Source organism: Protopterus annectens, chromosome 5.part0, assembly GCF_019279795.1.
Source record: "Protopterus annectens isolate FY-2018-M chromosome 5.part0, PAN1.0, whole genome shotgun sequence".
Taxonomy (NCBI): domain Eukaryota; kingdom Metazoa; phylum Chordata; order Ceratodontiformes; family Protopteridae; genus Protopterus; species Protopterus annectens.
Window position 1 is genome coordinate 1315041630 of NC_056735.1, and position 9471 is coordinate 1315051100.

Consider the following 9471-nt stretch of genomic DNA (forward strand, 5'->3'; position numbering starts at 1 on the left):
TGTCTTCAAGATATTCTTCCCTGGAGGGACAAAATCATTTTTGATACAGTACATGCTAAGGAGTAAATACAAAATTTTGTCCAACAAATGTAAGCTGTGAAACAGAAGGAGAATTTGCTTCTTGTTCTTCTGGTAATAAAGACCACAGAGAGACTGTACCTATGAAACCTTATCCAGTGTTTCAATGAAAAATGTTGGAGAGAATGAAGGGAGCACAAGAGTTGACTAGAAGAATTCAGAGAATGTTGGAAATGAAGCAGAGACAACATTTGGGAGGTGGAGATGAACAGGAATAAAACCAGTACCTTAATGTGGGTTTACAATGCAATAATTATATTTGTGACATATGACAGAAGAAAATCTGGAAGTATTGGACTTTTTCAGCATTTTTTGAACTTGTGGGAGACTCTAAAGCATATGCCCTACTGCATGTAATTAATGTTTGGGAAAGTGCATTGGGAAAGAGAAGATGAGGGAGAACATAAACTCTAAGTAAAGATTTTTTTCTTAAATAGTACTGTTTTTCTAGTGTGCGGTTTTCTTTACATGCTATAAAGTAAAGCTTTCTCAGTTATTTTTAAGTGTAATTGAGATTGTAAACATGTGCTGTTGTTCTTTTTTTCTTTTCTTTATCATTTCTTCTCTCTTTTATCTTGTTCAGTTTTAAGAAATGTAGGCACTGGAATGCAAAATAAAAAGCCTAGTTAAAAACATGACGAGAAAAATGAATGTGATTTTTCCTATTCTTGCATGGGGGAATGACTGGATTAAGAACCTTAGAGTGATTTGTTAAGAGGTTTTAAGAGAGATAGAAAGCAAGTAAATGATAAATGAAAAAGAATATTGAATATTATGAGGCTTGTTTCTAGCAAATACATTTTTGTTTAGTAGCAATTCTGCAGCAGGTCTTCATATTTCCATGGAAACAATCTGATAAAGAGAAACTGGTTGTCTGGTTCTCATGTCTCCATGGAGACAATCTGATGAGAAACTGGCTTAAGTCTGGTGGAGAGTGATTGGCTGAGGAAAAAAAAAGAAAAGAGAAACTGGCTAGAACATAATGTTCTCTGAAACCATTCAGGGTTTTCCCAGCTGGGAGATTTTTTACACTTAGTAGAAGCACAGGCTGCGTGCCATGTGTTTGAGTATGCATAACATTTATTTTAGGTTAACTCAAGTCTGCAAGTGTGGCTGTCAGTGTTGTACCTTTGTTCCTATTAGAAGGGTAAAACTTTAATAATTGAAGATGTACATAGTTGTGCCTGTTAGTGGTAAGTTAATAGGTTTTGGGTTTTTTTTTTGTTTGAGGGCTTTCAATAAAACAAAAAAGTTTTGTAAGATGTGACATAGGCTCAAATGTATATGACAAGAAACAACTGTATAAAAGTTCAACCTGCCAAACAGTGTATGCATGTAACACAAAAGCTGGAACTAGACATTTAACAAAAAGGTGTTATACATAAAATGTGGGAATAATAACTTTTTAATGCAATGATGCTTTCTGTAATGTCTTTAAATGTCAACGGTCTCACAAAAAATGCAAAAAAGAAAGAGTTGTGAACTATATTAAAAATGTAGTGTGCAAATAACTATGTTACAGGAGACACACTTAGAAAGAAATGAACATGTCAAATTGACAAAGAAAGGTTTTCAGGATAATTATTCAGTGGAAAACTCAGGACAAAGAAAAAGAGGAGTACTGATATTAATTGCAAGAGGAGCTCCAATAGTGATAGAAGAGGATAACAAAAGGTAATAATCGCAAATTTGTAGTGTTAAGAGGCTACTGTCAAGGGAGGAAGATTACACTGGCTTGTATTTATATTCCATCTAAAAATGCAATAATGGAGTTAATAAAATTCTGGGAGAAATAATCAGTTTTTAGCAAGGAATATTATTTATAGGTGGGGACTGGAATGTGATTTGCAACAGTGAAGATGTGTCTGGGGGCCCAGAATGGAAAGTATAACAAAGGAGGGTAGAGTTTTGAAGATATTTATGAAAATATTTGCATGGAAGATGTAAATTCAGTAATAGGAGTCAGAGTGAATTTACATATTTTCCCCAAGATATATGAACTGGGCAAGGCTAGACAAAATTTACATTTCACAAGAACATGCATTTAACTGAAGGTCTTGATACATACCCAATAACTATTTCAGATCATGCGCCAATAATGACTAAAATAAAAGCACAGGGTAATGAAACAAAATTAGACACTGGCACTTTCCCACCTATCTGTTGAAAGGAGAGAAATTTAAGAAATTTAGAAATAATTCAGGAGCTATTAGAGAGGATAAACATTTCTTCTGAAAATATAGCCAGGGAGTGGTTTAAAAGGTGGAGTTTAAAATAGGGTGGAAATAAAAGAAAGGGAGCTATGGTTAAGAAGCAACAAGAATTGATTAAAGGGACTGACAAATGTTAAAGTATTGCAGCATAGGGTGAATTTCAAAGGGCAAGAAGAGGATCAACTGCAGAATGCTAAGCAGAAAATAAGGCATTACCTCAATAATATGAATGAGTTTAGAAAGATTGTTGTTAAGCAACTATTTTTTGATAATAACACTAGAGCACAAAAAGTTTTAGCACAACAACTCAGGCAACAGAAAGTAAAATGGGTTGTCACCAAGCTTAAAGCACCTATAACAAGGAATGTGACAAGACATCCTGTAGAGGTATTGGAAATATTTTGGAAATTCTGTGTAAGTCTGCATAAAGTAGAGAAATATGGAAATCAAAAAAAGATACAAATGGAAATGTTTATGGAAAATTGAATACACCAAGGTTAGAGGTAGATGAGGCTCAATTACTAATGGTTAGGATAGGAGGAGATGAGATAAAAATTATGATGTATAACCAATCTACAGGAAAGCCCCCAGGAATAGATGGTATTGTGGTGTAACAAGTAAGTCCAAAGTACCTACTGATTTTCCTGATTGTTTCAGGACATTAGCTGACCCCATTCTGTACTTCTAACTGCAATATGTCTTTATATGCTATACTATTTGTATGCTCTGCTGTTTTTCTACTTCTACTAAACATTTTCTCTTATAAATTCTTCTCTTCCTAATTTGCACATAACTCCTTGATAAAATTGGCTTATTTTATTTCAGTAAGAAATGTATGCAAAACAAGTCAGAGTACCTACTGCCTTTTTTATTGTTTCTGTAGACTTGCATATCTGTGAAATCAGGGCCAGCCCTTTTCATCATACTATTGGTTATCCACCACTTTTCTGGTCTATTCTGATCTTCCCCATCCCCACAAGAACAATTGCAGCCTAATCAGGGGCCAGCCCTTTTCATTATACTATTGGTTATCCACCACTTTTTCTGGTCTATTCTGTCCTCCTCCTCCCCCACAAGACCTATTACAGCCTAACCTAGCTTCCTTAAGCTACAGGAGCCAGTGTCCTGGTACTGCTGTAACATTAAGTTTAGTACCCAACCATGTCTTAGTCCCTCCCTTATTTGAAATCTTACCTCTGTTCCTTGCTGGACTTCATATTTAACTAACTTTATATCTTACAATTACTGTAGTGTCTGTGCTTTTCCCCACGCTTGCTAAGCAGCCTACAGCATTTTTTTCTTTGTCCCTTAATTCCCTTACCCACCAAACTATATTTTATATATTTTGCCACTAGGTGGCACTGCTCAACCACTTATAGTGTAAAGATCACTTATATAATTTTTCTGTTCTCTCCCAAGCAAGCCCCCACTCTCATAGCATATTTACCCCACTGGCCTGCTTTGACTTGTGTATTGTTTTATTACCTTTCTCCCCCCACACTCCCCAGCTTAGACTCCCCTCTGCCATTCCTGTACTTCCCCTAAGCTCCCACATTTCAGCTACAACTGGCTGATTGGTTTCCGCCAGCCACTTCTCTCCAGCTCTTCCCGCTCTGTTCACCCCACAGGCTCAATCTGCTCCCCTACCCTGCCCCCAATTCTCACCCACCCCCACTACTCCTACATTTATTTCAACTCCAAACCCCTCCCTCTCTCAACCAACCAATCATCTCCACTCTGTAACCCCTCCCCTCTCTACCTCCACTTGCCAGTCACAACCACTTCAACCCTGCCCATCAAAGTCCCTATAAACATCTATTTCTACTCCATCTATAAACATATACAATCTGCCCTACTCATTTTATACTGCTAATATACACATATACTCCTCTACCATGCCTTGTCTTCTACCTCAAACAATTCTCACCCCATCTATCTGCATTATGTTCTTACTCCCTTTATACCATGCTACCTCCTACTCTTATAACCAACTCCACCCCTCCTTCCTGTCCTACCCCTCCCACTCCCAACCTCCTTCTTCATCCCATTAAAACACACTCCCACAACATATCTGCCTCTCTAGTTCAACTCAACCCACTCCACTACTTCAGGATAAAACATTTTCTCCCCTCAATTAAATACTACAAACCTATACTAATGCCTTACTGTCCACAACTATTAAAGACCAAATCAAAAATACTACTACCATTCCTCAACTACCTCTGCTTAGCAGGGGACATACACCCAAATCCTGGACCAAATACTTCCTCTAGTCCCAATCTCCCTGTCACAAGCAATAAATCCAACCATAAATACCTCAAATTCTTCACCATCAATGCCCAAAGTCTAAGAAATAAAGTAGCCCACTTTCATGCTTGGCTAAACTGCAACCTACCCAACATTGTAGCCATCTCAGAAACCTGGCTAAAACCTTATATTTGTGACTCTGAAATCCTCCCTCCTGGATTCCAATCCCTCAGATACAATCGCTTAAATAGAAAAGGAGGTGGGGTAGCCTTAATCTACTCTAACCGGCTATCCATCACTCCCTACCTCAATCCTATCCCTCCATTCAACAATGAAGAACTAGTAATAGGCCTACTAAAAATAAATAACCACAAAAGCATTTGAATCATTGCCCCCTACATCCCCCCTGGTAATAACACCACTACCCTTGAAGAAATTCTCCTCTGAACCTCTACCAATATTAAGCTAGAGACCTTCATACTTGGAGATGTAAATATCAATTGGAATAAAATCAACAACTCTAATCCCACCATATCCATAAATCTATTTAACTATACCCAACTAACTAATTCCATTACCATACCCAACAAAACAACCCCCCAGGTACCACACTAGACTGGATCCTAGTATCTCATCCTAATAAAGTCTTAAACTCTGGCATTATACCTGACCCTATAGGAGACCACTTGCCAGCTTTCATACACTGAACTACCCATTCCTCTCCTCACCTACACCAATATATTCACACACATAACCTCGCAAACTTTAACCCCACTACTTTCTCTGACTCCCTAAAACAAACTGGAACCCCCTAAAAACTCTTCCACTAGACAATGCCGTAGAATGTTTCAACTCAACCTTCTTAAATGTCCTCAACTCCCTAGCTCCACCAAGAACAAAAAGAGTAAAAACCAATACAGCCCCATGGCTAACCAAAGATACCAAAAAACTTATGCTACAAAGAGATCAATCCTGGAAAACATACCATCAAAACAAGCAGCCAGAAACTTTTCTTAAATATAAACAACTCTGCAACCTCACTAAAAAACAAATCATCAGAGACAAAAAGTCCTACTATTTCAAACTCCAGTCTAACCAATCAAAAAACCCCAAGCATTTCTGGAATTCCATTAATTCTCTTCTCAAACCAGGTACCAAAAACATCCCCTGCCCTGGCACCAGCAAATCTAATCCTGCAATAGCCTCTCAACTCCTTCTTCACCAACTTCATAGCAGAACTGACCAAGACCTTCCCTAACAATAACCCTTCCCCTCAACCTATCCAATCTTCCTCAACCCCTACACCACCCTCTACCCCTAATCCTCCTCCAATATTTGAACTTAAACCCACCTCCCACATAAAAAAATTAATCTCTAAATTAAAACCATGCACCAATGCCCCTGACAGTATCCCATCTTCCTTCCTAAAAATAGCCATAGATGGTATCGTTGTTCCCATTAGCATCTTGATCAATAGATTCATGCAGGAATCTTATGTGCCCAAATTATGGTGTGCTGCCTTTATTCTACCTCTCCATAAAGGAGGCAAAAACAATAGCATCTCTAACTACCACCCCATAGCTATCCTCTCCCCAATCTCAAAACTTATGGAAAAATGCATCCACCTTCAGCTTATGCCATTCCTAGCCAATCACCAACTAATCACTCCAACCCAACACGGCTTCTGACCTGGCCATAGTACTATCACTGCCCTTCTCTCCTTCTTAGACACAATAAATCTTGCCTGTGACTCTGGAAAAATAGTATCAACAGTTCTACTAGATCTGTCCAAGGCATTCAATACCATCTTCCACACCCATCTCTTGAACCATCTTTCTAACATTAATCTCTCCCAGAATACCTTATCCTTGTTCTCAAGCTACATCTCTGACAGGTCTCAAGCTTTGAAATGGGGAAAGGCACCTCACCCTTCCTTCCTACCCCCACTGGGGTACCCCAGGGATCCATACTCGGTCCAATGCTATTCAACATCTTTATTAATGATTTCCACAAAGTCATACCCAACACCAAAATTGTACAATATGCAGACAATTCATCTTTAGTCTGCTGTGCCTCTAACCTCTCAGAGTTTCAAACAGTGAACAAACTGCTTTCTCCACCACTGAAAAATGTATGCTCCAAAACCACCTCTCGCTAAATGTCAATAAATCCAAAATACTATTATTCTCTCCCTCAAAAGCTTCCCCTCTTGATAAAAACTCGTTCCAAATTATTAGCCAAAATAGCTCTACTATATAGGTTGTTCCCTTCGCTAAACTACTTGGGGTTACTATTGATGAACACCTACAATTCGACACTCACATCCAGCAAAACATTAAGAAAACCCATATAAAACTTGGTATGCTATACAGAAAAATTCACTTTCTCTCTTCTTCCACCAGACAACCTCTCACCACTACCTATCTACTCCCCTTACTAATCTATGGTGCTCCTCTACTAACAAACCTATCTGCCTCTTTCTCCTCCAAATTGGAAGGCTGTTATAATAAGATTTCTAAATTTGCAACCAAAGCCAAATTCTCCTCCCATCATTGTACTGCCCTTCATTTGTTAAATTGGCTTGAACTCTCCAACCATCTAGACTATCTCCAAATTCCTACAGCCCACAGACTAATTTTTCAACCTACTAAGTGCCCAGTACTAACCAACATCCTTCAACCTTACACTCCTCAGAGAACTCTAAGATCTTCTCACCAAAACCTAATCACTGTCCACAAACCCAATTGTCCTGCTGGTCAGCTTTTCTATCCTTTTCCTTAGCTAAAAAATGGAATTCTCTTCCTTCCTCTCTAAGGACTTGTGAAAACTTTGAAAACTTTAAAACTCAACTACATACATACCTTTCCTCTAACAGGAAATGCAACTGCACTCTCCCCCACCTAGCCTAATAATCAATCCACCCCTTAAACTCCTGACTAACTCTGAGTACAAGCTAACCTAACATAAATGTACATATTGTAAATAACATAATTGTACGTATTATAGATAACCCATCCCACCTTTTTTCTCCCTTTTCCTTCTAAGTCTTTATTCTCCCTCTCAATTAAGTTACCACTGCCATCCTAAATATTTAGATACTATGTAACCAAAGAATTTATTCCTGTTCTCTAGCATGAAATGAAATTGTAATTGTGTCTTATTTACTATGATTGTATATGTAACTAAACTATGTAATGTGGAGCTTTTCTCCCTGGGCCTCCACTGAAAATGGGCTTCCTGAGCCCAGTGGACCTCCCCGGTCATCAAATTGGAAATAAATAAATAAATAAATAAATAATCCTGGAGGAAAGCAGTGGTAGCTGTAATACCTAAAGAGGGTAAAGATCCATCAGACCCAGCTTCATACAAGCCCATTTCAATACTATACCATTATTATAAAGTATTCATGTCTATAATGGCTACATGAATGACAAAAGTAATGTAAAAAATGATAGATATGGATCAATGTGGGTTTGTGGCGGGGATGCAAACATTTGACAACATTAACAGAACACTGATGATCCAGAGGGAAGCAGAATGCAAGAAAATACCATCGTTGTTGTTGGTGGGTCTGGATGCAGAGAAAGCATTTGACAGAGTAAGCCAGGACATTATGAGCAGGGCAATGGAAGCATTTGCATTTCCTAAAAAAAATATAAGGTTGATTAGGAGGATATATGAGGGTTCGAAGGCGAAAATTAAAGTGGGTTGGGTCCTTTCTGAAAATTTCTGATTGAGCAGAGGAACCAGGCAGGGCTGTCCTTTTTCCTCTTTGTTATTTGCATTATATTTAGAACGACTGGCAAATAAAATAAGGGACTCAGAAATTCAATTTATAATTGATATGGTAGTCAAGAAAAGCTGACTCTATTTGCAGATGATATTATTTTACACTTGACAAAACCAGAAAGAGACATCACAGTACTGTGGAACATTTTGAGACAGTTTCAAATCTTTTCAGGATACAAAATTAATGAAGCTAAAACAATGGCAATAGAGGTAGATTATGTTCCCACACATGAATTGCTTCAGCAATATCCTTATTTACGGGGTCATGATAAAATGAAATATTTAGGAGTATGGATTAAAAATGATTCTGGTGTGACAGCTAAGGATATATAGGAAAAGATTAAACAAAACATAATATGAAAACTGAGAAAATGAAAGCTTTGTTATATGGATATGGATAGTAAGGTACAAGCAGTCGAAAGGTTTTTAGTCCCTTTAGTCTTATACACAGGTCGGGCATATTTTTATCAACCTGAGGAGAAGTTGTGGGTAGCAATTAATAAAGAGCTGAAGAACTTTATCTGGGAGGGGAGGACAGCAAAAGTCAAGTGGGATAAGCTGATTCTTCCAGCAAAACAGGGTAGATTGGGATTACCCAATTTAAAGGGGTATTTCAGAGCTACACACTTAAGGCTGCTATATATAGCACAGGCAGAAAACTATAATTCAAAGTGGAAAGGGATGATGTTGAAACAGGGGGAGCTCAAGGAACAAGGAGAGACTGGGATTTTGGATGCAGGCCTTTAAGGAGATTAACAATAATCATACAGAATATTATATCTATAAAGTAGCAAAAAGTATTCTAAGAACTAAGCCAACACAGAAATGGAGAAAGGAGATTCTGCCGATAAGGATGACTGCAATTAGGGGATATAGATGATAGGCAAGAGGGGGCTGGAATTTATTGGAGAAAACTGGCAAAGGGACCTAGGTACTGGGAGCAAATAAGTAGACAGGGAAAGATGATAGAATGGGAACATGCCAAGAATTTATTTGGACTGCAGGTTAGAGATTGTCTTCTCTATCAATGACTGACATCAGAGTATAGGCAAAGAGAAAGAAATAGGAGGGTCCTAAATGAAAGACCAGCATTGATAGAGTTTTTAGTAGAATCTAGAATGGAGGCTGCCATTAAAAAAGGAAT